The sequence below is a fragment of the Littorina saxatilis genome, linkage group LG2 (assembly GCF_037325665.1).
Source record: "Littorina saxatilis isolate snail1 linkage group LG2, US_GU_Lsax_2.0, whole genome shotgun sequence".
Lineage (NCBI taxonomy): Eukaryota > Metazoa > Mollusca > Gastropoda > Littorinimorpha > Littorinidae > Littorina > Littorina saxatilis.
The window spans coordinates 43,636,067-43,660,142 of record NC_090246.1 but is presented as its reverse complement, the minus strand read 5'-3'; the positions used below and the strand labels follow the sequence as shown (position 1 = coordinate 43,660,142).

The 24,076-nt window shown below is 40.4% G+C and overlaps 1 protein-coding gene and 2 long non-coding RNA genes across 5 annotated transcripts in view; 2 read left to right on the top strand and 1 right to left on the bottom strand.

Annotated features, from left to right (window-relative positions):
* The window catches only part of LOC138955506 (monocyte to macrophage differentiation factor 2-like), a 233,126-nt gene that overhangs the window by 61,953 nt on the left and 147,097 nt on the right, over positions 1-24,076 (top strand). The window lies entirely within an intron of this gene.
* LOC138955572 (uncharacterized) lies at positions 51-4,558 on the top strand. The gene is made up of 5 exons (XR_011452281.1): positions 51-191; positions 479-641; positions 1,013-1,147; positions 1,432-1,588; positions 2,128-4,558. It is a non-coding gene; the product is annotated as an uncharacterized lncRNA (long non-coding RNA).
* On the bottom strand, positions 15,192-19,523 carry LOC138959057 (uncharacterized). Its single transcript, XR_011453595.1, has 4 exons — positions 19,336-19,523; positions 18,925-19,005; positions 17,668-17,714; positions 15,192-16,917 (listed from the first exon to the last, which is right to left on the bottom strand). It is a non-coding gene; the product is annotated as an uncharacterized lncRNA (long non-coding RNA).

Here is a 24,076-nt window from a genome sequence, read left to right as displayed (position 1 = left end):
GTTCCTAGTTATCGAAGCCGAAGGACATAACGGCAATGCGTTGGGAAGATTGAAAACTGGCAAGTTGCAAGCAGTTGCAAGAGCACTATGTGATATACACCAACAGAAACAAACCAGACTGGACAGTCAAATACTAAGACCGAAGGCGCAAGACATAACTGGACTGGTTTCAAGAGTTTTACAAACTTTGAGTGAGTATTGCCGATGGAACTTGGAAGATAGATTTGCTAATTATTGAGACTTTCAAGATCAGTTGATGTATTTTTTCTCTCTTGGAATACATGAGACTAAAAAGTGTGTTTTTTTTCTTAGGTGTGTGTGTGTGTGTGTGTGTGTGTGTGTGTGTGTGTGTGTGTGTGTGTGTGTGTGTGTGTGTGCTGTTTTTCTTTATTGTTGTTGTTGCCTGAAATGGTGTTTTTAACTAAGAATCCAGTTTTATGATTCTGTTGTGCATAATAAATAGCTTTTATTCTTTCAGATTTATACCACAAAAAAACCTGTCTGCATTTGGTGGGGAGGTGCCTTAACTGGTCAAAAGAAAAGTGAGCTGATTGATGGCATGGCCGTTCATCGCATTTGGATGGGGAAAAGCAAAACCAGTTTCCATTCTTCAACAAGCTGAAGATTTGCATTGGAAAACAGTAAGTGGGTTTTTTAAATGAGTTTTCAATGTAACTGACAGAACGATTTGTTGTATAATTATTACAATCAGTTGTGTAATGCTTGCAAAACACACACACACACATGTACACACGCATCCCCCACCCCACCCCACCCTTTTCCACACACACACACACACACACACACACACAAACAAACTCCAATTTGAACTGTTCCTGTTTCAGTGGTGGACCTTTCTGGTGACCTGTAAAACTGTCTGTTGGAACATATTACTGGGGAAAATAATCTATCATTGTGCTTTTGTAAATTTGTTGGTTAAATCAGAATTACTTACAATTCTGTTTCCAGTCCTTTGTGCAAATTCGTATTAATTGGACATTATTTCTTTCAGATGAAAAAATCCTCTCTACAATCGGAGAGGGGGGTGGCAATGGGAGGGGGCCACAGTCTGAAGGATGACTGTACCAAAGCATGCAGTTGGAAGGGGACAACCCATCAAGGTTTACAATTATCTGCTTTGAAAACAGTGAGTACAATTTGCTACATGTATAATTATTGTTGTCAGTTGTTTATTGCTTGCAACAGACCCCCCCCCACACACACACACACACACACACACTCATATATACATTCAAATATCAACCATTTCTGTTTCAGTGATGGACTGGTATGATGAACTTTTCTGTCTTTAATAACATTTAGAAAAACATGTTGTCATTCTGTGCTTGTTTGTTTTTGTTTTTGTGATAACTAAGAATCCTTGTTCTCATTCCTGTGCACATGTATTTATATTGACTTTTATTCGCTCAGATAACAAACACGTCTGCAATTGGTGGGACGGTGTCTGGACTGGTGGGAAGAATGATGAGTTCATTGATGACAGATGATTGTACCAAAGTCATTCAATCAGAAGGGGGAAAACATCGAAGTTTCCATTGTCTGTGCTGAAAGTTCACACTGTTGACCAGTAAGTGAATTGTTTAACTCAGTGTCGTCTTTTTTTTTCCTGTGGTGCGTAATTTCAATATCAGTTGTGTAATGTTTGCAACACACACACACACACACACACGTACACACACACACACACACACACACACACACACACACACTCTCTCTCTCTCTCTTTCTCTCTGTTTCTTTCTCTGTTGTTACAAATTGGGCTGAGACTTTTGATTTTGCATATGTGGACTTGCGCCTGTGTATGTGTGTGTGTGTGTGCGCCTGTGTGTCTGTGTGTGTGTGTGTGCCTGTGTGTATGTGTGTATACATGGGTATGTTTCTTAGTACATGTACTGTATACATGTGTTTGTTACTGCTAATGTGTGTGTATGTGTGCTGTGTGTGTGTATGTGTGTTTGTAAGTGTATATTTGTGTTAGTGTGTGTGTGTGTGTGTGTGTGTGTGTGTGTGTGTGTGTGTGTGTGTGTGTGTGTGTGTGTGTGTGTGTGTGATTTAGTTTGTAATCCCAGCCATTGACTAAGAACCATTTTTCCTTCTCTATCCCAGGTTGGTATCCTGCATAAGATTATGACCACTTCAAAGTCATGGAGCTGGGCCTGGCCACATAGTTCAAGCAGAAGTTGAACTCACTCATCATTACCATCATCATATTCTGTGGGGTGGACTTCACCTACGACCAGAAGTTTGACCAGCGTCAAAGAGTGAGTGCAGGCAGCTGCTAGTGCTACAGGACATCATTGCGCGCCATCTCACTAACAAGATTCAACACCTTTGCTGACCCACAGCTTCTGAATGCTGTGTTTGTAAAGCAGCCCGGCATCAAGCCTTATTTACATGGGTGCCATCATTCAGGACTAACACCAACAGTTCATAAACAAATATTCACTGTGCACACACATGTTTGGCAAAGTGGAGCAGAAGTCTTGCTGCTTGTTAATTTTTATTCATCGATGATTGTTTTTCATCTAGCTACTCCAAAAAATATGTTAATATCTTTTGTGATAGCAAGAATCTTAATGAAATGAAGCAGAGCGCTATTTTAAGATCTGAGAAACAAAGGGACGTAATTGCTCTGCCATATGACATGTGCAACAAGAGTAAGTGAGATTATGTGGAAGCAATTTTCTTGGCACCTGTAATAATAACACGCTTAGGAATGAACAAGAGACTTTACATGCTTGTCGCACTTGTATGCATTAATAGCGCTTACATCCCTTTGTTTCTCATATTTTGTGCTACTGACTTGTTTGTATACAGTTAATACTGATTGTGCAAATACTTTGTATTGTTTTCATCTCTGATTTTGTCATTAACAGTGATCGCTGTCGATAATGAGTTTGCACAGCCCTATGGTATTTACCTTGATGAATCCATACCAACACATTGTGATTGAAATTCTTAATTGCTGATCCTGTTATCGCCTTCAGATGATTTTTTTTTATCAAGTTCAGACTATTATTAGTCAATGTAGCAATGCTTCAATGAGACCCCCCGCGGGTTAGGGGGAGTCCCATATTGGTTGGGACGTGAAAGAATTTACCCGATGCTACCCAGCATGTCGTAAAAGGCGACTAACGGTTCTGTTTCTCCTTTTACCCTTGTTAAGTGTTTCTTGTATAGAATATAGTCAATGTTTGTAAAGATTTTAGTCAAGCAGTATGTAAGAAATGTTAAGTCCTTTGTACTGGAAACTTGCATTCTCCCAGTAAGGTCATATATTGTACTACGTTGCAAGCCCCTGGAGCAATTTTTTGATTAGTGCTTTTGTGAACAAGAAACAATCAACAAGTGGCTCTATCCCATCTCCCCTTTCCCCGTCGCGATATAACCTTGAATGGTTGAAAACGATGTTAAACACCAAATAAAGAAAGAAAGAATGCTTCAATGAGATTAAGTCCACACATAATTTTTGTTTTCCCGATTGATAATACTATGCTGTGGTATTTTACCGAGACTGAAAAATGTGTTGTAATATTTTTTAGTTCACATTTTCATGTTTTAGCAATTGAAGGAATTTAGTATGCATTGTTCAACATTTTAAAAGTGTTACTGTTATCAAATTAGATACTGTCAGGCTTTTACACACCGTACAAACACCCTTCCATTTGAACGCTCACCAAACGGAAACATCCTAGGTGCCCTACGTAAAGAGCGAGCAATTTTTAAAGAATGAATTTTGCAGATTGTCTCACTTTTTGGACCCATCCTGAACTCAGGTAAAAAATGAGTTACTTCCCTTCGGGTCTCATTCTATCGATGTAAACTGGCGATAGCCGTGGATCGATGATTATCAGAATGTTTTTGGACCGTGGTGCGTTTTTGCGCTGGACCTAACTTTTAAAATCTAAATAATAAATTGACAGCTTGTTACACAAACATTCTTCAATCATAAAAGAATTCTTTTTTCATCAAGACAAGATCAGTACAATTCGAAGTTGTGAAAGTTTGAAAAAAGAAAAGCCCGGAAGCAGGGTCACGCAAGGGTCATAGCAGACGACGGTTTATGCATATCGCCGTTCCTCTCAACAGTCAAAAGCCATCGCTAGAGTTCTTGTGAACCACAGCCGTTTGTTTCGTGCATAAAAAAGTGCTATTGTAGATAAGCTCACATCGAGTCGCATTCAAATGACTAACTGACGACTACATTGTGAAAAAGGGAAACTGGATCACACGGGTTCACGATGGCTCAGGGGTGAGATAAACCACGCCCAAAAAACACGCCAAAAAAAATTCTTTTAAAATTGTTCGCTCTTTACGGAGGGCACCTAGGATGTTCTCAATCGGTGAGTGTTTAAATGAAAGGGTGTTTGTACTGTGTGTAAAAGCCTGACCGTATCTGTGATGGTTTACGGTAGGCTTACTGTGCCTTTAAAGACCTCAACAATTTAAATTTTAAATAAAATTTGTGATCTTGAATTTTCTGTGCATTAATTCAAATTTGTATTTGCAAATGTTATTTTAATGTTTTCAGGAGAACGTAAATTTAACGTTTGCATGTGAACGTTAATTTAACGTTGGCATGTGAACGTTAATTTAACGTTGGCATGAAAACGTTTGATTATGGTTTTGTTTTGATTAATTTTATGTTTGCATGCAAACGTTAAAAAAATGTTAAATAAACGTTAATCTAACGGTTATATTATGGTTTTGTTTTGGTTTGTTTTTAGTTATTTTTACGTTAGAGATTAACGTAAAATTAACGTTAATTTTACGTTATTTTATGGTTAGTTTTTGGTAAAACTAACGTTAAATTAACGTAAAATGTTAACGTTACATTAACGTTAACCAGATGAGCAAAGTAACGTTAATGTAACGTTAACTTTTTACGTTAATTTAACGTTTACCGCGAACGTTAATTTAACGTTAATTTAACGTTAGCATGCTATCTGGGTGGGAGTTGTGCAAGTTTGAATATGAAAATATTCTTAGGGTTGAATAACTAAAAGGATTGATACAGGTCACATAAGGAGTTTTCTTGAACATAATTTTATGAAGCTGAAACAGCTTTTTTGAGGGGGCGGGGTCATAGGTAGTGGAATCCTCTTTTTAAGACCTACAAAACCCTGAGAAAATCAGGTCTTAAAATGGGGGTAAACTTACAGAGGTTATGAACTGAATATCTTAGAAAACATGGTCTTGGAAATGTCTTATCGGGGGTTGGGGGTCTTAAAAGGGAGGGAGTCTTCAATGGGGTAAGGTGGTCCAGGGAGGGGCGGGGGTAACGAAGGCAAGTCGTGTGTAAGCATTTGCCTTTCTTGTTAAACTATATGTTCATGTTCTTCACTACACCAGTCCTGCGGATATCTGTTCCTGCAAATTGAAAACAGTCTACAGGTCTAATTTCTGCGGGGCTTTGATGATTCGGCCTGATCGGGTTGTTGTAGCTCCGGCTTGTGAAGGAAGCTGCTGTGTTAGAGGGTGTTGTTGTAGTTGGACTTCTGGCGGTTTGGGTGTTGCCTCTACTGCCTGGGGAACGTCTCTGATGTGGACTCTGTTCCTCCTGAGCATCTGTCCTTGTTGCGTGGTAAGCTGGTACGACCTCGGCTCGGCGCTCGGTCCAGTGACTGTAGCTCGGATCCGTTTCCCTGCCTGGTAGTCCTGGACACGGGCTTGTTGACCAGGCTGAAGGACTGGTAGGTCTTTGGCATGCCTATTGTGGTACATCTTCTGTACATTCTGGCGATCTTGAAGCTCTTCTCTGATTGAGTTTGGGAGAGAGTTTAGCTTGATGGGCATGTTAGATCGTGCTTTTCTTCCTGTCAAGATTTGAAGGGGACTTGGAATAGATGAGGACAGAGGGATGGTGCGCAGACATTGGAGGGCAAGGTCAGGATCAGTTCTGGCTTGTCTGGCCTTCTGTGGAGCATCATTGACTGTCTGCACGTGTCTCTCACTCATACCGTAACAGGATTGGCGATTGAAATGAGAAAATACCGGAACAAAATTGGCTTCCGGTATCAGCTACCGGTTGATTTTTAGAACTAACGGGATTTTTTTGCTGGTAGAAAAACAAAACCCTGTGTCATCAAAATCGCTTGCAGTGCCGTTGCATTGTCCTCGGTTGCTGCGCGGATGCGACTGATACGTTCCGAACTGAACCGCACCATGCTGACCCGTATGTCGAGGTCAATCTCTTTCTGTTTTCTTGCACTCGGTGTTTGCCAGCGCCATTGTTGAACCAGACTGATCCTCCATAAGGAAATTGTAGCCCTGTAGTTTCAGGAGCATTCGCTGGAGTCGTGGAGGAGCTGAGGGGTTTGTTCAAGATCACCACCAGAGGCTTGTGGTCTGTGACGACCTTGAATGGTCTCCCAAAGAGGTAGGTGTGAAATCGTTGGACCCCGAAAACAACTGCCAGTAGTTCTCTTTCAATGCAGGCGTATCGTGTTTCTGCATCTGAAAGTGCTTTGGAAGCCTATGCGATGGGCTCTTGGTTCTGGATTAGGCTGGCTCCAAGACCTTTGATGCTTGCATCTGTCTGCAGTGTCGGAGTCTTGGAGGGTCGATGTTTCTGAGATTGCTTCCTTGATATTCTCAACGCTGGCTTGGTGCTGACTATCCCAGATGAAGGGGACGTCATTCTTCAAGAGGTCTCTAAGAACTGCTGATTTCTCTGAGAGTTTGGGGATGAATGGCGCAAGGAATTGGATGAACCCTAGGAACGTCTGCAGTTCCTTTTTGCTGGTCTGGCTTGACATGTTGTGAAGGTCTGTTACCTTCTCAGGGTCAGGATGCACTCCATTGGCGTCGTACTTCATGCCGACGAATGTAATGGAGCCTGTCTTTATGGTACACTTCTCTGAGTTGAAGACTAGACCATTCTCAGCTGCAACTTTGAACAGTTTGTGGATGATCTTGTCATGTTCTTCGTTGGTTTTTGCATAGACAGCAACGTCATCAGCGATGCCAACTGTCCTGTCCACTTGCTCCAGGATCGGGTCCATCTTCAGCATGCCATGAAGCTGCAGCAGAGATATTACAGAGTTATCATGAACTCAAAAGGAACACGTCTCCAGTCGGCCAGGAAGACCTTAGAGCAGATGATATTGGACTTCAAGCTGTTTCTGGCAGAACTCCACCCTAATGGACACCAAGCAGGCCCAACGACTCAACATGGAGATCTCAACATTGCCGACTATGTGAAGGACCTCCATCAAAAAGGCAGCGCTGTCAAGCTGAGAGTGCAGTGTCTGATGAAGACACTAACATGAGCGACACTAAAACGCAATTCGTTTTAGTTGAACTTTATATGCTCGAAAAGCTAATCGTTATGTCAGCTAGCTGTTCATATCATTTGTCCGATTGATGGTACTTTGTATAAGCATCCCGTGACAGCCTGTCAAACAAGGTCACCCCTAAAATCGACATGACAAAAAACATAGCTCCGTATTTTAAAATCTGCAAAAAATCAGAAAACACGGTAAATGAGACCGAGGCCGCCCGACCTGACCTCGTCATTTCCTGTGTATGTTATGTTTCGCATGCACTGTTTAGACTATCAAATCGTGTATGCCCTAGACTGCACTACACCCCGTAAATACGATATGCGGGGTGTAATAATAATCGGATGGGGGGGGGGGGGGGGTCCGTAAAGGTTAAAAACAGGTGGGGGCCTTTTGGGGATGGGGAAAGATTGGAGTGTGCGTTGGCGGCCAATTACAGTGAGTGGGGGGGGGGGGGGGTGCAGAACGGGGTGCTACACCGGATTTTCGACAAGATTTTGCTAGCAAAAAGTGGGATTTGCCTTGAGCTTGCCCCTTGTTACATAGACAAGCAGTGACTTGAATACAGCAATTACAGGCAATTTTCCGTAAAGGTGAAAAACAGGTGGGGGCCTTTTTGGGATGGGGAAAGATTGGAGTGTGCGTTGGCGGCCAATTACAGTGAGTGGGGGGGGGGGGGGGGGCAGAACGGGGTGCTACACCGGATTTTCGACAAGGTTTTGCTGGCAAAAAGTGGGATTTGCCTTGAGCTTGCCCCTTGCTACATAGACAATCAGTGACTTGAATACAGCAATTACAGGCAGGATCAGGGCATTTTCCATGGAGGAATGCACAAATTTGATTTTGTAATGAAGGGGGTCATTTTTCATCAAGCAGATGATGAGTCATCATTTTCAGTTCTCATTTGAGATATGTGCATTTGTTCAAAACCCATGACGCAAAGGGACTTGTGTGGGTTGTTTACAGGTTCCATTCTGGCAAAGCACCGTGTTTTGTTCGCGTGTGTGTCACAGAGAATGAGGGTAGACATTTGTGCACAGAAACATATCCTTTTAACATTTTTGTTCGAAGTGATCAAATACCGCTATTTCTCGCGAGGTACAGTACCTAGTAAACGCCCACCCCTTACTTTTGATCGAAATTGGTGCATAAGGAAGCTGGGCCGGAATGTATGTGTCGGGGATAGAGACTTTAGCCCGGGATGAACTCTATCCTCGAGCTAATTCGGCCCACTGTAAAAATATCCCAATACATGAGTCGAGGTTAGCTCTATCCTCGCGCTAAAATCCGGGTCAAACTATCCCCTCGTTTTATAATAATAATAATAAATGAGCATTTATATAGCGCAACATCATAACTTTACAATTATGCTCTTTGCGCTTGACACATTTAAAATTAAAACACAGTTATACAAGCATTTACATCTACATTCATAGTCAGCAACGCTTAATTAAAAGCATACACCATCAAACATACATTACAAAAGATTCTTCCACTAACTAAGTAATAAAAACATGAATAAAATAGGTAGTGAAAACAAGGAAATACCAGTTGAATACCCTTAATCAAACAGAACATGTTATCAACAATACTGAAAACAGCCTTAGATGTTTATATACATTATCACATTATCACTAAAAACAACAAATACACTACATGTAGCCTACTGATGGACTGAGAAAAACAAAATCAGGGGTTGTATTTCTTGAAGAGGTGCGTTTTAAGTGCTCGTTTGAATGCTTGGGGTGACTGAGAGTGGCGGATGTGAAAGGGGAGAGAATTCCATTGTGTGGGTGCGCAGAAAGTAAAAGTGCGTTGTCCGTATGTTTTGGTTTTGGTGTGTGGAATGGTGAAGATGCGACAGTCAGAAGAGGCACGGAGTTGTCTTGCTGGAGAATAGACGGTGAGGAGTTCAGAGAAGTAAGCAGGAGACGAGCCAGAAAAGAAGTTAAAGCAGAGGGTGGACAGTTTGTAGTCAATGCGGGCTTGAATAGGTAACCAGTGCAGTGTGTGAAGAAGTGGTGTTGCGTGATCTCGTTTTCGTGCTTTCAGAATGAGGCGTGCTGCCGAGTTTTGGACTTTTTGTTGTTTATGCAGGAGGTACAGAGGACAGCCAGAGAGAAGAGAGTTGCAGTAGTCAAGTTTAGAAAGAACAAAGGCACAGACAAGAGTGTTAGTTGTTTGAGAGGAGAGTGTGTGGCGAATGGTGCTGATCTTACGAAGCTCAAAATAAGCTGCTCTACAGACTAAAGATATATGTTTGTTAAGGGTCATGTCAGATGAAAGGGTGAATCCAAGGTTTCTAGCTGATAGTGAGAAAAGAATGTCGGTGTTGCCTATTTGAACAGAAACAGGTTGGGGAGAGGGAAATGTAGTGTTCTTCTTTTTGCACAGTAAGACTTCAGTCTTATCATCATTCAGCTTAAGTTTGTTATCGACCATCCAAGATTTAACATCAGTGATGCATGTCTGAATGGTCTGGATGGCGGAATGTGTCTCTGCAGGGGGACTGGGTTTATACAGCTGGGTGTCATCAGCAAAAGACTGATTTAAAACAGAATGGTTTTGAATCAGTGTGGATAGGGGCTTAGTGTACATGATGAAAAGGATGGGACCGAGTACTGAACCTTGAGGAACACCGAAAGAAAGTGGGGCTGGAGCAGACATCTGGCCATCGACAAGCACAGCCTGAGTCCTGCCAATGAGATAGGACTCAAGCCATGCTAGCGGTGGACCGGAGATGCCGTACAGAGTCTGAAGTCTATGGAGAAGCGTGACATGGTCAATCGTGTCGAACGCTGCAGAAAGGTCAAGTAGGGTAAGCACTGACACATCACCACCATCCAGAGCAGACAGAATGTCACTGATTACTTTAAGTAGGGCTGTTTCAGTACAGTGAGAAGGGCGATAAGCGGACTGAGAGTGCGAGATCAAATCATGGGTGTTCAAATATGACAACAGCTGCTTCAAAACTACCTTTTCAAAAACTTTGGACAAGAATGATAAATTAGATACAGGACGATAGTTCTTCAAAATATTGACATCAAGACTAGGTTTTTTGAGAAGTGGTTTGACAAGTGCAGTTTTGAACAATGATGGAAAAACACCAGATAACAGGCTATCATTGACAATTTGAGTAAGAGTTGGCAACAACACATCAAGATTCTCAAAAAGCAGTGGTGTGGGTATGGCATCAAGTGGACAAGTTGTTGGTTTGGACTTTAGAATAATGGATCTAAGGTCTTTTTCACTGATTGGCTGAAATGATGGAAAAGAACAATCAGTGGGAACATCAACATGACTGGAGGAAGCAGAATGTGCACCCATCTGATCAAGTTCAGAACGAATATCTGAAACCTTCTTGATAAAATAATCACTGAATACATCTGGCAGCTGACTAGCGGGGAAAACAGTGGGAAGTGGGGATACCTTACTGCGGCCGGTCAACCGGCTGCAAATATCGAACAGTTTTTTGCTTGAATCGCAAGCAATAATCTGGGTTTGGAGGAAGGTTGTCTTTGCTGCGTGTACTAACTTAGTTACAATGTCCTTTGCTCCTTGAAATATTTGTTTATGGACAGTAAGACCAGTCTTGAGATACCTGCGCTCAGCACGCCTACGGTCACATTTGGCATCACGCAGTTCGACACAGATATCGGAGTACCACGGTGCGGACTTGGACAAGGCGACGTGAAATGGGGGCATGGACGTCAAGAGCAGCACGAAGTGTGGCATCAAGTTGGTCAGCGGAGGGGGAGGGGGGCAGCGCGTTCTGCAGCTCGTCCCTAAAAGCGTCTTTATCCATCGTACGGAGACAGCGGACAGACTTAAACATGAGTGGAGGAGGAGGACACTGGGTCATCAGATCAAACAAAACACAAAAATGATCTGAGGCTAAGGCGTGTGTAACAGACACAGATTGAACAATATGATCATCAGGCCTATGCATAACCCAATCCAGTATGTGATTCTTCTTGTGCGTTGGATGACTGACTGACTGTGTGAATTGAAAAACATCTAAAATATCTAACATCTTGACAGTGGAAGGGTGGTTGCAGTCATCAAAATGAACATTGATATCACCAAGCAAAACAGGAGTTCCAGACAAAGTGTTACAATGGTCAACAAGGTCATGAAATTCAGAGAAAAACATGGCATCAGTCAATTTGTTTTTTGAGTTTGGAGGAGGCCTATAGATGCAAAACAACTGAACTAGTTTCTGATGAAGGGCTAGTGTCACTTGTACACACTCAAAGGATGGATGTGTAAATGGCAGTACCGAATTAAACGACACATGACTAGAGAGAGAGTTTTTGAAGATCACTGCTATTCCACCACCGCGAGTGACAAGTCTTTTATTCCGGGGTTAGTTGAAAAACAACATGGCGGCGGTCGCACTTCAAGTGCGAAGAAACCATATTTTCACATACAGGAATAACCTGTTTAATGTGTTTGATGTATATGAACTGTAAATAAAATGTCGGTTTTGCCGCAGAAATGTGTGTGATCACTGACGGTGTTTAAAACGAATTTGAACTTCAAGTCGAAATGGCGATCCACCCACCCCCTCCCTTTCCCTCCAACTTACTTCACTTGAATCCTAGAACAAATGCCCTTGTTGCGCCGCATTTCGCCTTACCTAATGTGAATTTGCACAAGAAAACAACAACGCGAAGAAAACAATACACCAGTTAACAGTTTTGGCGTTTACATGGATGGAAGAAGGAAAGCGGAAGAGGAAGAAGTAGGGGAAGGGCTCCTAATATGGACCGGCTCCTAATATGGACCACCTCCTGTTCTGACAAACTAACGGCGCTAGAGCGCTAAAAACAATTTCATTCGCTGTATTCACCCTCACTGGATAACTTGCACATGTCAAAACAGTTGCAAAAACACAAACCTCAAAACCGTTAGGCTTTTTCTCTTTTTTTCACTTTTGGCACCGTTCACTCTAAATTTGCCGCCTAAAAGGAACTCGTTTCTGTCCACAGCCAAAGCTTTTATCACACAAAATTTGCTATATATGAGAGCTAAGACCGTATTTGTTACATTTTAGCAGTTTTGACCCCGAGTTTCTGTGAGTATGTGTGAGTCCCCTAATATGGACCACCTTCAACAAATCGAAGAAATTAAAAGCTAAAGGCTATTTTCATTAATTCATTAAAAAGCTTGCTGAAAATAACCTATAACTAGCCCTCGAGATTTAAAAAAATATAACAAATAGTTTTCTTTTCGTGGAAGTTGATAATTTCACTTATTTTCACTCTGTTTTTGATAAGCTTCTATAGTTTCCTGGTGTGCTCTAAATAATGCTCTCATCAACCCGAAACAGATAAATCTAAAGCATCTTTTAATTAGTCTGACTTGCACACTAAGTTGTATCATGTTATTTTGAAGTATAGGGGGCTTTTTACAGTGATTCGCGAAGGCCGCTTTACTGGTCCATATTAGGAGCCTGGGCGCCTAATATGGACCATTTGTGATTTTTTCTGTATTTAATTTTTGCTGAATGTCTATCAAAGCTATTTTACTCTAACGCCCAACGGTTAACCAAAGAGAGGACTACCAAACACAAAATGAAACTTCTTCACAAGAAAACAAACCAGTTATCAGCATGAAACAAAAAGTGGTCCATATTAGGAGCCCTTCCCCTACAAACATACTCACAAAAAACGATCTGCGCACGCGTTCAAATCAAAGGGGGAAAAAAGGAAAATCGCGTGTTTGTGTGCCCGATGTAATCCTTAGAACCTTTACACTCTTTCTTCGAACACTCAAAAGCAACTTCAGTAAATTGCACTTTCTGTCGACTGAATCTACGCTTTCTCAAATCAACCGGAACAGGAAGAAGAAGAACAAACTCTCGAAAAAACGTTCTGCGGATGCGCATTTTCTCAAAAACAGGAAACCGGAAGAGGAAGAAGAAGCAAAAATGCTCGTAGAAAAAGATGTGCGCATGTGCGAATCTAAAATGGCCGCGGAACTGTTAATCGGTGTATAGCACGAGAACAAGACCGGAACCAAGTTCGAAGAAACATTTCGTCACGCTTTTCATGACGTCAAGGTCTACATGGGTCATTTAGAACAGAGCGACGTCACCTTTCGAACGTGGATTCCTGAATTTAGAACGGCCTTGACATTCTATCATGCGCAGAGATGCGGAAATCCCCATGCCAAAAATAGATCGAGGGGAAAGCTCGGGTTAGTATACGTTATTTGCGTTTTTGACCAAAATATGACATTTTACACAGATCGAGACAGTCATTGTTCTCCGAGACCGCGATAGCGGTCGAGGTGAACAATGACTGTCGAGATCTGTGTAAAATGTCATATTTTGGTCAAAAACGCAAATAACATTTATGTATCGATCGAATTCCTTTCAGGTACTATGACTTTGTTGTTGTTTTGACGATTGAACGAGCACACACACACTGACATGCAATCAAACACATAAGCTTCATATTTGGGCGTTTCAGGTTGACCGAAACTTCAAAGGAACTACAAAACACACGTCATGTACTGACTTTGTTGTTTTGACATTGAACAGCACACACACATGCAATCAAACACATGACGTGTGTTTTGTAGTTCCTTTTAAAGTTTCGGTCAAGGGGGGATTAGCAGAAGATAAATTTGACCGCCTCTGGCAACCATATTCTAACCTGGTTTCATGAAAATTGTCCAGTACTAGGCTCTACTCCTCCTCCCTAATTCGTTAACAGTATCTTGATATATATTCTGTTGTAAACTTGAATCTTGTAGTATTATTTAAGGGTCTAGTAGTTGTTGTAGTCAAACAGTCCTATTCACGACTTTCCGACCTTGACATTGTAGCTAGGGTCATGTGGGCGTTGCCATCATTGTCCAATCAGAAATAGTCAATGATCATCTCCGAAGTGTGTTCCGGTCCGGAACGCAAAACAGTTTGCGCGGAAAAAGAGAACGTGGTTTGACAACTAAAGGGCATTTTGACCGGCTCGCTCTACAGCATCGTTCAAATGTGGGAGAACGACACATCTGACAAATAGCCAGTGGTTACCAACATGAGAAACTGGGGATAGGAATCATAATCCGTATGTAAGTTTGAAGCGGCCACTAGGTGACCTTTCGTCAAGTTCCACTCCCAGTGCTCCGACTCTATGGCCCTCCCCCCGCCAAACTGCTACCCCCGGTGGTAGGGAAAGCGGTTCGACTTAAGGTGACTGCAGGGCAAGTTTGATTTTGCAAGCTAAAAATAAAAGTTCTACTACCTTGTCAGTCTAGATCTGGAACTCATGAAACAGCGCTATTCAAATCCCCATAAAGTGAGCTGGTGTTTTTCTAGATCTAAGCATCGACCGAAATGTTCTTTGCATGGCATAATTATTTACCTAAATCTGTTATTAAGTTTGTTGAAAATCAAAGTATTCGTTTTTTGTTTGTTCGCGTGTCTGGTTTTTGTTTTGTCGATTCGCTTACACGATGTGTGGCTTTTTATTTTGTAAGGGTGGTTTAGCATGTATAAAATGAGACCTAGACCACATACGCCATGAAAGTAGAGAACTTCCCCGTTCAATACCAAGATTGCCAGTATTGACTATTCAGACAACTTTTGGATAAATGTGTAGGGCTGAGGTGTTGCAGTGGTAGATTGTTTGCACGGGTATGTAGGTAGGTACGTGTACATCCGTGTGCTTTTGTGCAGGCATTTGTGAAGCAGGAACATGCAACATTTTTGACAAACATCAGGGTTGTGTGTGTGTGTGTGTGTGTGTGTGTGTGTGTGTGCGTGTGTGTGTGGTAAAACCAACTAAGCTTACATCCAGCACAAAAAGCTTCAGCTCTACTTCACCAGTCAAAGACAAACGCATTGCTTTATTCAGCTTTCGACACATATATTCACTCATCATGAATATTTTATTTCAGAAAAAAATAACATATTGCTTCTACACAACAAATGGTATTGCTATATGCTATGAACGATGAAGACTAGCAACCGAGACAGATGAGGCATCAAGTTTCTTAGCCTTTTAGCCTCTAATGTTGCATACATGTCATTTAATTTTTTTTTTATCTCCTGATAACTGACCAGAAAGGTACAAACATCGATTCTGCAACTACCTCGTAAACTTCTCGATCGCTAATACACCAGAACTTGATACAGTATGCAACACTCAAAGGCTTGATTACCTGTTGCATTGAAACGACAGAAGGAATTAAAAGACCATATGTAACTGAGAGGAACCGATGTATTCAAGTTCAGAACGAAGCAGTTTCTGCCTCGGAGCCTGTATCTCATGTTATAGAGCCGCTAGAAGAGAAATGTCTGGCGTAGTTTGACCCAACAGACAGAGAAGTCAAGGGGGGTAATCTATCGACAGCAGTTGTATTGCTGGTTTGTATTTGATTTTACAAACCATTCTTATTGACTTGTATAAATAGTTTATCGCTTCAGTAAACACTCATCTATTTTGAAGATTACGTAATTTAAAAAAAATAAAATAAAAATTTCACAATTCAATATTTCACACAAATTTTACTAATCCGCAAACAATTTTGCATGAACAAGTGTTATGTTAGGGAGACAGTACGAGTGCGTAGTTAGACATATTTTGAGTGGAGTAGCAGAAATGCTTTAGCCTTGTACACATTATGTTATTGAACTGCTTAGCGGAGATTTCCAGATCAATTATACGGCGGTGAAAAACTGGTCTCTGGTACGGTCTATACATACAAAATATAAAAATAAACAAACAAACCAACACAAAAAAAGGTTTGTGTTGCACGTAGGATTTAAGTATTTAATTGAATAGAAAAGGCAACATCGGAATAAAACCAAATCTCGTGGTTCTCTTGTCAAGGAGTATGCACAGAATATAAAAGAAGATTGTGGAGTAGGCTGCTTTCTATTCTACTGCTCTAAATTAGCAAGAGGCAAGCTTTACAATGCTATTCACACCAGGATGCAAAGCATTCAGTGCTAAAGCTCTCAAATCACAATAGTTACAAGACAAAACACACTTCTTGGGGCTACAAGAAATGTTAATATTTTTAAGCACACAATTGGAGACATTTTTGTAAACATTTTTTATTGCCTCCCTTGAATAAAACTTATTAAAAAAAATATTCTGAGAAAAAAAGTTATACTTAAAAGTAATGCTATCAAGAAATAGATAGACAGCCCGTGTAGATACCTTTATTTTTAAGACATTTTATTTTTGAAGGATGTCACTATGCAATTTTACAGATTTAAAAAAAAAAGCTTCAGATGATCTCCCTTGAACAAACACTTCTTTTTACTCTGTGTTTTTACTATGTGTTAGTTTTAAGGGTATATAGAAGAACAATAAAGAAAAAATGCTGCAAATTGACTTGGACGTATTTACAATTTAATTAAACAAAATGTTTCAAATTATCTGATAATGAAATTCTACATTAAAATTAAAGCAAATCTAGGGACTTGTGCACATGCACGAAAGTCGCACCCAACATAAAACATAAGAAACTATGATCTGCATCTCTTGTTATGATGATAATGGCTGGCACCTGTCGACCGACTTGCACGCCATAATTATATAATTATGTTTTACTATGCGCCCTGCATGTCAATGGTCTTTCTCTGGGTGACTCGATTCTGAGGAGATAAAGAAAATGCATTTAGTGCAAGCAGTACATAATGACAACACAAATACAATTACTTAAAGTAGCTGCGGGTTTCAGAGTATTTAGTTTAAGGCCCACCCCAACTTGTTTGCCTCAATGTCGCAGATTTGGTCAGACTTTCACATTGAGTAAGACAAAAAATTTAACAATGTTTTGATTTGAAAAAAAAAATTATTATTCATTTTTGTCGTTCTTGGCCCCATTCACTGGGAATCTTATTCAAGGACAAGGGTATTTCTTAGGAATATTTGTATGTGAAGCTTCCAAGCCCTAGCTTCAGAAACGTCCAAGAAACCCTCAATAATGGATTTTGTTGTGCCTAGTGATGGCTATCCAACCGAGTGGCGGAGCACTGGTGAATCCTTTCATTCTCCTGATTGCTTGATTCTGTAATGACATTGTGGAGTTGGTAGTTATGTGAGTGTGTAGTGCCTGCTCTTCATTGTTTAGTCGGGGGGAGGGGGGGGGGGGAGGGGGGGTATTGAATCATCTGATCATAAAGTAAGACTTCACTGTGATGTGCAGAGATTTAGTCAGGTACACAAAATTGCTATGCTATCACGAAATTAGATGTTCTATCCTCTAGATGGGCTACACAATTACATCAGATTTCATGGTTGGATTTTCGCAAGTCAGCAACATGTTTTGAAGTTCTCATTGGGTAATCACGGCTGACATCAAACACAGAAAAGGTGGAAAAAACATAAATCAATGAACTCACCTTCCCTACATTGTGTTTCTGGCCATATGGGTCTGCCGAAGTAGCTCCTGCACATATTTAATCAAGTATTCATCTTATATTTTATTAACATGTTATTGTTAGGATCACGCTTTTTTCTAGTATATTAGACTGGAAAGTTTCTCAATGCTTGCACAATTCAAGAGCTTGCCTATCCCCAATAAAAAACAAACCACCAAATATTTAGTATGCAAGTATTTTCAGGGTCTCAAGGTTTTAATATGAAGTCTGTTTCTCTGGGGTCATGGAGAAACAAATTACAAATTAGAACATACTGTTACACAACATATTCCGAACAATTTAGGTCACACCATAACATAACTCACAAACAAACAACAGCAATACAATAATTAGTCTGCAAATACCTAAACGTCGTTCACACTAGGTATACAAAAATAAAAAAAGCACATTCAGACAGGTTTGACAAGTAGACCATCACAGCTGCTGTTCCAGACCAAAGGCCATGTTTCTCCTTACTCTGTGATTGTAATCATAATTATTGTTTATGAATGACTTCAGTTTTTCTAAGTAAATCTCTCGTTGTAATTGCTAGTAAATGCATTATCCGAATTAACATATCCTCATATCTAACCTGCGTAAACTTCATTTCAAATTCAAAGGTTTTAATTTTTTTTTAACTGGCCAAGAAATTATAAGCATTCTTCAATTATGTTCCTGTCAGACTCAATGAGCTAATCTTATAAAAAAAATAAAAATAAAAAAAGGTAGCATCTTATAATATTCTCACGTGAATTAAAGCTAATCAGAAAGCTAGTATTTAATTTAAAAAAACCTCAAACTGAAAATACAGGCATGCAACATTATCCTTGCTGTTCTGTGATAACCCTTTACCATCAACTATTCTATTTCATTTCCATCTTAGCAGGCGTAGCACCTCTCTGGAAGCCAAAAAAACACTTTAAATCCACCCAATACTGGGCCCCCCCGTACAGTAAACGTTGCTGTGCATATTTTAAAAAAAAATCAATGCCTGAGTCTCCAGTCACCTGTTTATGTTGTTGTCCTTGTACTTGTAGCTTAGCTGTTCAAGAAACTGTTTCTCTGATCACATGATCAAAATTCAAATACAGAATAAACCAATTTTGATTCTATTTCTTCAATAATAAGTTGAACGTCTTCATATGTAATTGCCACAATTTACAGAGTTTCTGAATAAATGCTGCAAGAAAAACCAACAGAGTGAACAGTTTGTAAATATACTAATATACCTATATTTACCTTATGACATGTGTGGTACAGTGGCTGCTAAAACGTCCGTTACACCTGTCTGCAGAGATTAGGTGACAGCCCGGATGGAGACTGAAAAAAAAGTTCCTTTGTCAGTACCCTGTGTATGAGTGTGGTCGGGTATATTCTGGAACTATTAGAGCACTCCCTATGACCACACACATGTGCATACGGCAACATATGTTGCACGGAGGGGGCGGGGGGGGGGCTTTTAGAGGTGTAGTTGTTGGACTGTAGTGTAGAGGTTGATTGGCAGTGCTATGGGGTGAGGGTGGAGCTGGGGCGGAGAATATATCGTATGTAATTGAATACAAATAAGCATGATCAGTTAGACTAGAGTTAAAAACTATGTTGATCGCCACAGACATTACATAATGTGAAATCACAAGCATGTTACTGTACCTTTCGTTTTGCCCTTGAGATTGGTAGAAGGCAATGTTGAGTGGTGAACACAAGTTGCATTGATCACTGCATCACCATGTGGTCAATCCCCTTTGATCTGCAGATTGCACCAGCACAAACCAACACAGTGTTATGATCGTAAACAGCCCACATGGCCAATAAATCTAAGAACACAAACACTAGATAGATCAAATCAAATCAAATCAAATCAAATCAAATCAAATTTTATTTTTCGAGGGTTGTGGCGTAAGCAATACAACGAGCTTTTTTTCAACCAGCCCTCGCCCAGAGAGGGGACTAATCTAATCACATATTTACACGGATATTAACGTAGAAAAAAAGGTAGAGAAAAACAACAACATATGAATATTTACACATTACATATTATACACAAATATAAAGCGTCGTATATGTAACGTAGTGAAAACAATGCTGAATACACATGCATACAAATGTGTTATTAATTTGAGTGTTTTTGTGTGGATATAATGAACACTGATGCTTTGGACAAATGAAAATATAACCAAACGAAGTCTTCCATCACTGTGATTTTTCGTAATTTAACATTAAATACAGTGAAAGGTGTTTTTTGAAAGTATTGAGACTCATTGGGACTCTCACAAATTCCGGGAGAGAATTCCACAGGACGCTACCAGAATAGGCTAAGCTTGATTTGAAGAGATCTATCCTTGGAATTGGGACGTTAAACTTTCGGTTTGGTTTCACTTTAAAGTTTGCAACGAAAGTTCGTGGTGCACGGCCGGAAAGTATTTTGTGAAGGAGCACGCCTTCATTTAATTTAAATCTTTGTTTTAGTGGGAGAATCTTAAGTTTCTTATAATCATCAAATACAAGACTGGATTGTTTCAGTAAAATTAGTTTCAGCGCTCGCCTATGTAAACTATACAATGGTTTTAAAATATTAGCACTGGCAGAGTCCCAGATGGTTGAACAATAATCTGTGATGGTTTGTATATATGCGTTAAAGTATAATAACCTTGAGTGCTGATCTAGAAAGTGTTTAATTCTATTTAACTGATATATTTTTCTGGACATTGTTTTACATACCGACCGAACATGATGGGCCCAAGACAAATTATTATCGATATTTACTCCCAAAACTTTATGATCTCCTACCTCCTCTATTGCGTCGTTACCAATTAATATGGAATGAGGATTGTTTCGTATGTTTTGTCTCTTTTGTCTTGTTGTTATTAACATGTATTTGGTCTTTTTAGGGTGAAGACTCATGTGGTTATACTCCGTCCAATGAATGAGATCATCTACACTGTTCTGCAACGATGAATAAACTTTGTCTAATTTTTTATCAGTAGTGTGTAGGGTCGTATCGTCAGCAAAGAGTTCGCAGTCATCATTAATACTAAGAGGAAGATCATTAATATACAGGGAAAAGAGTAGTGGTCCAAGGACAGAGCCCTGGGGAACCCCGTATAACACAGGTCTTTTGCTGGATACGGTTGAATTAACGCAGACAGACTGCTCTCGCCCAGCTAAGAAAGAGGAGAGCAGGCATAAGGTTTGGGGTGACATTCTATATTCAACTAATTTTCTTAATAGTAATTCATGATTAATAACGTCGAAAGCTTTAGCAAAATCGACGAATAAGACACCACAGAGTTGATTATCGAGGACTGGGTGGCCGAGTGGTAACGCACTTGCGCTCGGAACCGAGAGGTTGCGTGTTCAGGCCTGGGTCAGGCCGCAATTTTCTCCCCCCTTTCCTAACCTAGGTGGTGGGTTCAAGTGCTAGTCTTTCGGATGAGACGAAAAATCGAGGTCCCTTCGTGTACACTACATTGGGGTGTGCACGTTAAAGATCCCACGATTGACAAAAGGGTCTTTCCTGGCAAAATTGTATAGGCATAGATAAAAATGTCCATCAAATACCCGTGTGACTTGGAATAAAGGCCGTGAAAGGTGAATGCTCGCCTAATAGGCTTGAGGTTTGCTGGTCGATGTGAATGCGTGATAAATTGTGTAAAAAATACCATCTCACACGGCATTAATAGGTAACTGACAAGCGCCTTGAGTCGCCTTGTGTGGTGAGATATGTGCGCGATATAAATACTCGTAAATAAATAAAATAAAGATTATTGTTAATGCTACTAAGCCAACTTTCAAGAAGGTTTGTTAATGCTGTGTGGCACGAATGATTTTCTCTAAAACCTGACTGGTTGGAATGTATAAGATCGTATTTCTTCAAATGAGTGGTCAAGTGTGTAAATATGTGTTTTTCAAGTGGTTTTGATAAAACAGGAAGAATTGAGATTGGTCTGTAATTGGCGGGGTCAGAAGAACTACCTGATTTAAATAGCGGGATTACTTTCGCCTCCTTTAATTTGGTGGGAAAGTAGGATTTGTCAAGGCACAAATTATAAACATATGTAAGGGATTCTGCAATAAAAGGGGCAGACAACTTCAGAATTTTCCCATCAAGATTATCCAAACCACGAGTACCTGTTTGTTTTAAGCACAACAGATAATGGAAGACTTCGCTAACAGATAGCAGAGGAATGTCTAAATTATGGGTAATATTTTTTGAATCACAAAACTGTTTCAACTTGTCCAGATTATTCTGTTTCGATCTATCAGTTGTAATTATTTTGTCAACAATAGAAGTAAAATGAATGTTCAGATCATCAGCAGGTATATCAATAACGGAAGATTTTACTGTATCTTTACGAGATAATTGGTTGATCACCTTCCAGATGGCTTTTGAGTTTTGTTTTGAACTGGATGCAGCGAGCTCACGGTAATACTTTCTACGAGCTGCACGTTTCATGGACGTTACTTTGTTTCTCTGTTTTCTGTATTCTTCTTCTTTTCCCTTCCGTTTAAGAAAATCGCGGTAATCAATCGCATGTTGAATGTCGTCTGTAAGCCACTTAGGTTTGGGATGTTGCTGCACACGAGAGGTTCGAAATGGAGCATGTTTATCATATACTTTTATAAACAAGTTGTACCATAAATCAAATGCTTCGTCGGGGTCAGTATAATTATAGATCATTGCAAAATTTGTACAACTGAGTTCCGAAAGGTATGAATCTTGATCAAGTTTTGAAAATAACCTATATGTTATAAATTTATGTTTTCGTTTTGGGATTCTAACCCCTTTTTTCGACCACGTGAGGCACACTGGAAAATGATCACTACAGCTAAAACTTGGAACTGAGGTTTCAATAATGTTAGCTCGAGTTGACACATATGGTCTATAAGCGTAGATGAGGTAGCTGTAACTCTTGTTGGAATCGTTACTAACTGTTGTAAATTATGCAGGGATAACCTTTCCATCCAGCATTTGTTGGGTTTCACTAAATCAAGATTAAAATCCCCCAAAAGTATAATTTCTCTGGATTCAAGACTGACAGCGTCCATCATATTCATCAAAATTATCGAACCAGTTAATATGTTCAGCTGGATTCCTGTAGCAGAAACCTATCAATATTGGTGCTGATTTGGGCAATTTTAATTCTAGCCATATTGTTTCAACTGAATGCTGCTCTAAGTGATGAAGTCTATGAAATGATAAAGACTCGTGAATATAAACTAGCAAACCAGTTTCTCGTGTTGATGTAGGGTCTCGACGTACGACATTATAACCTTCAATCTTAACTTCCGCATCCGTGATGTTACTGTTTAATCTTGACTCAGAGAGACCAAAAATGTGAAAATATTTGCCTGAATTGAGTAGAACAGTTGCTACCTCATCCAGCTTATTTATGGCATGATTTATATTTAAATGCCCAATTCTGAGACCATCTTTCACGGGCCAGGAATTCATAGACACAGTCATAAAATGAACAAAACACAACAACAATAATCTCTACAAAAGAATATTAGTGAGTATTATCTCGTAGAATAATAAAAAGCAAAACAAATTAAACTACTAAAAACGCACGGTAAACGAAAGAAGGGAAAAAAACAAGTAGAAAAGCCGATCGGCACGGAAAATGTGTCGTCAGTAACAGTCTTCTTATCACTTCTCTGGGACAAACACTGTTAGCAGTAGAATTATGAACGCCAGAAGGAAGTCTGTTTAGATGAACGCGATGTAAACAGAGACTAGATCGTTAGCACAACGAAGTGTCACCAGGATTCTTTAAAAAACCCAAAAGCACCAGCAGAAGATTTCAAGGTTTGTCAATGACACTTTTCCGTTGAGTGAACACACGATAATTAAAGAATGCCAGCTTCGACCCCATACACACACACACACACACACACACACACACACACACACACACACACACACACACACACACACACACACACACACAATCTAAGAGGAGTCGCTATGTTGGTTGCGAGGTAGTTTCTGATAGTAGTTCCGAGACACTGTTCAATACTGGTAAGGCACAGAAAACTGCTGTTGCAAACGGCAAGCCTGCATGTAGCTAAGGTAAGCCTGCATTACAGTTGGGTGGACAGGCGGCGGCAGGAGGCGCTGAACAGGGTCACTGCCGTAAGGAGCACCAGACATTGGAGCGGGAAAGTGGCGATCAGCTGCACCGTGATCACCCACAGGATAGCTGTCCTCTCGAGGACGTGCGTACCTCCTGGGGTCAAAGGCGGCCCGGTAGACTGGCTCCTCAAAAGAAACCCCGGGATTTGGAAGGCTAGGGAAGGCACCTGGGGGTGGCGCCACGTGGACACTGGTGGGCGGTGGTGACTGCTGATTCGTGGAGTTGAAGCAAGGAGGCACAGGAGGCTGAGGAGACCT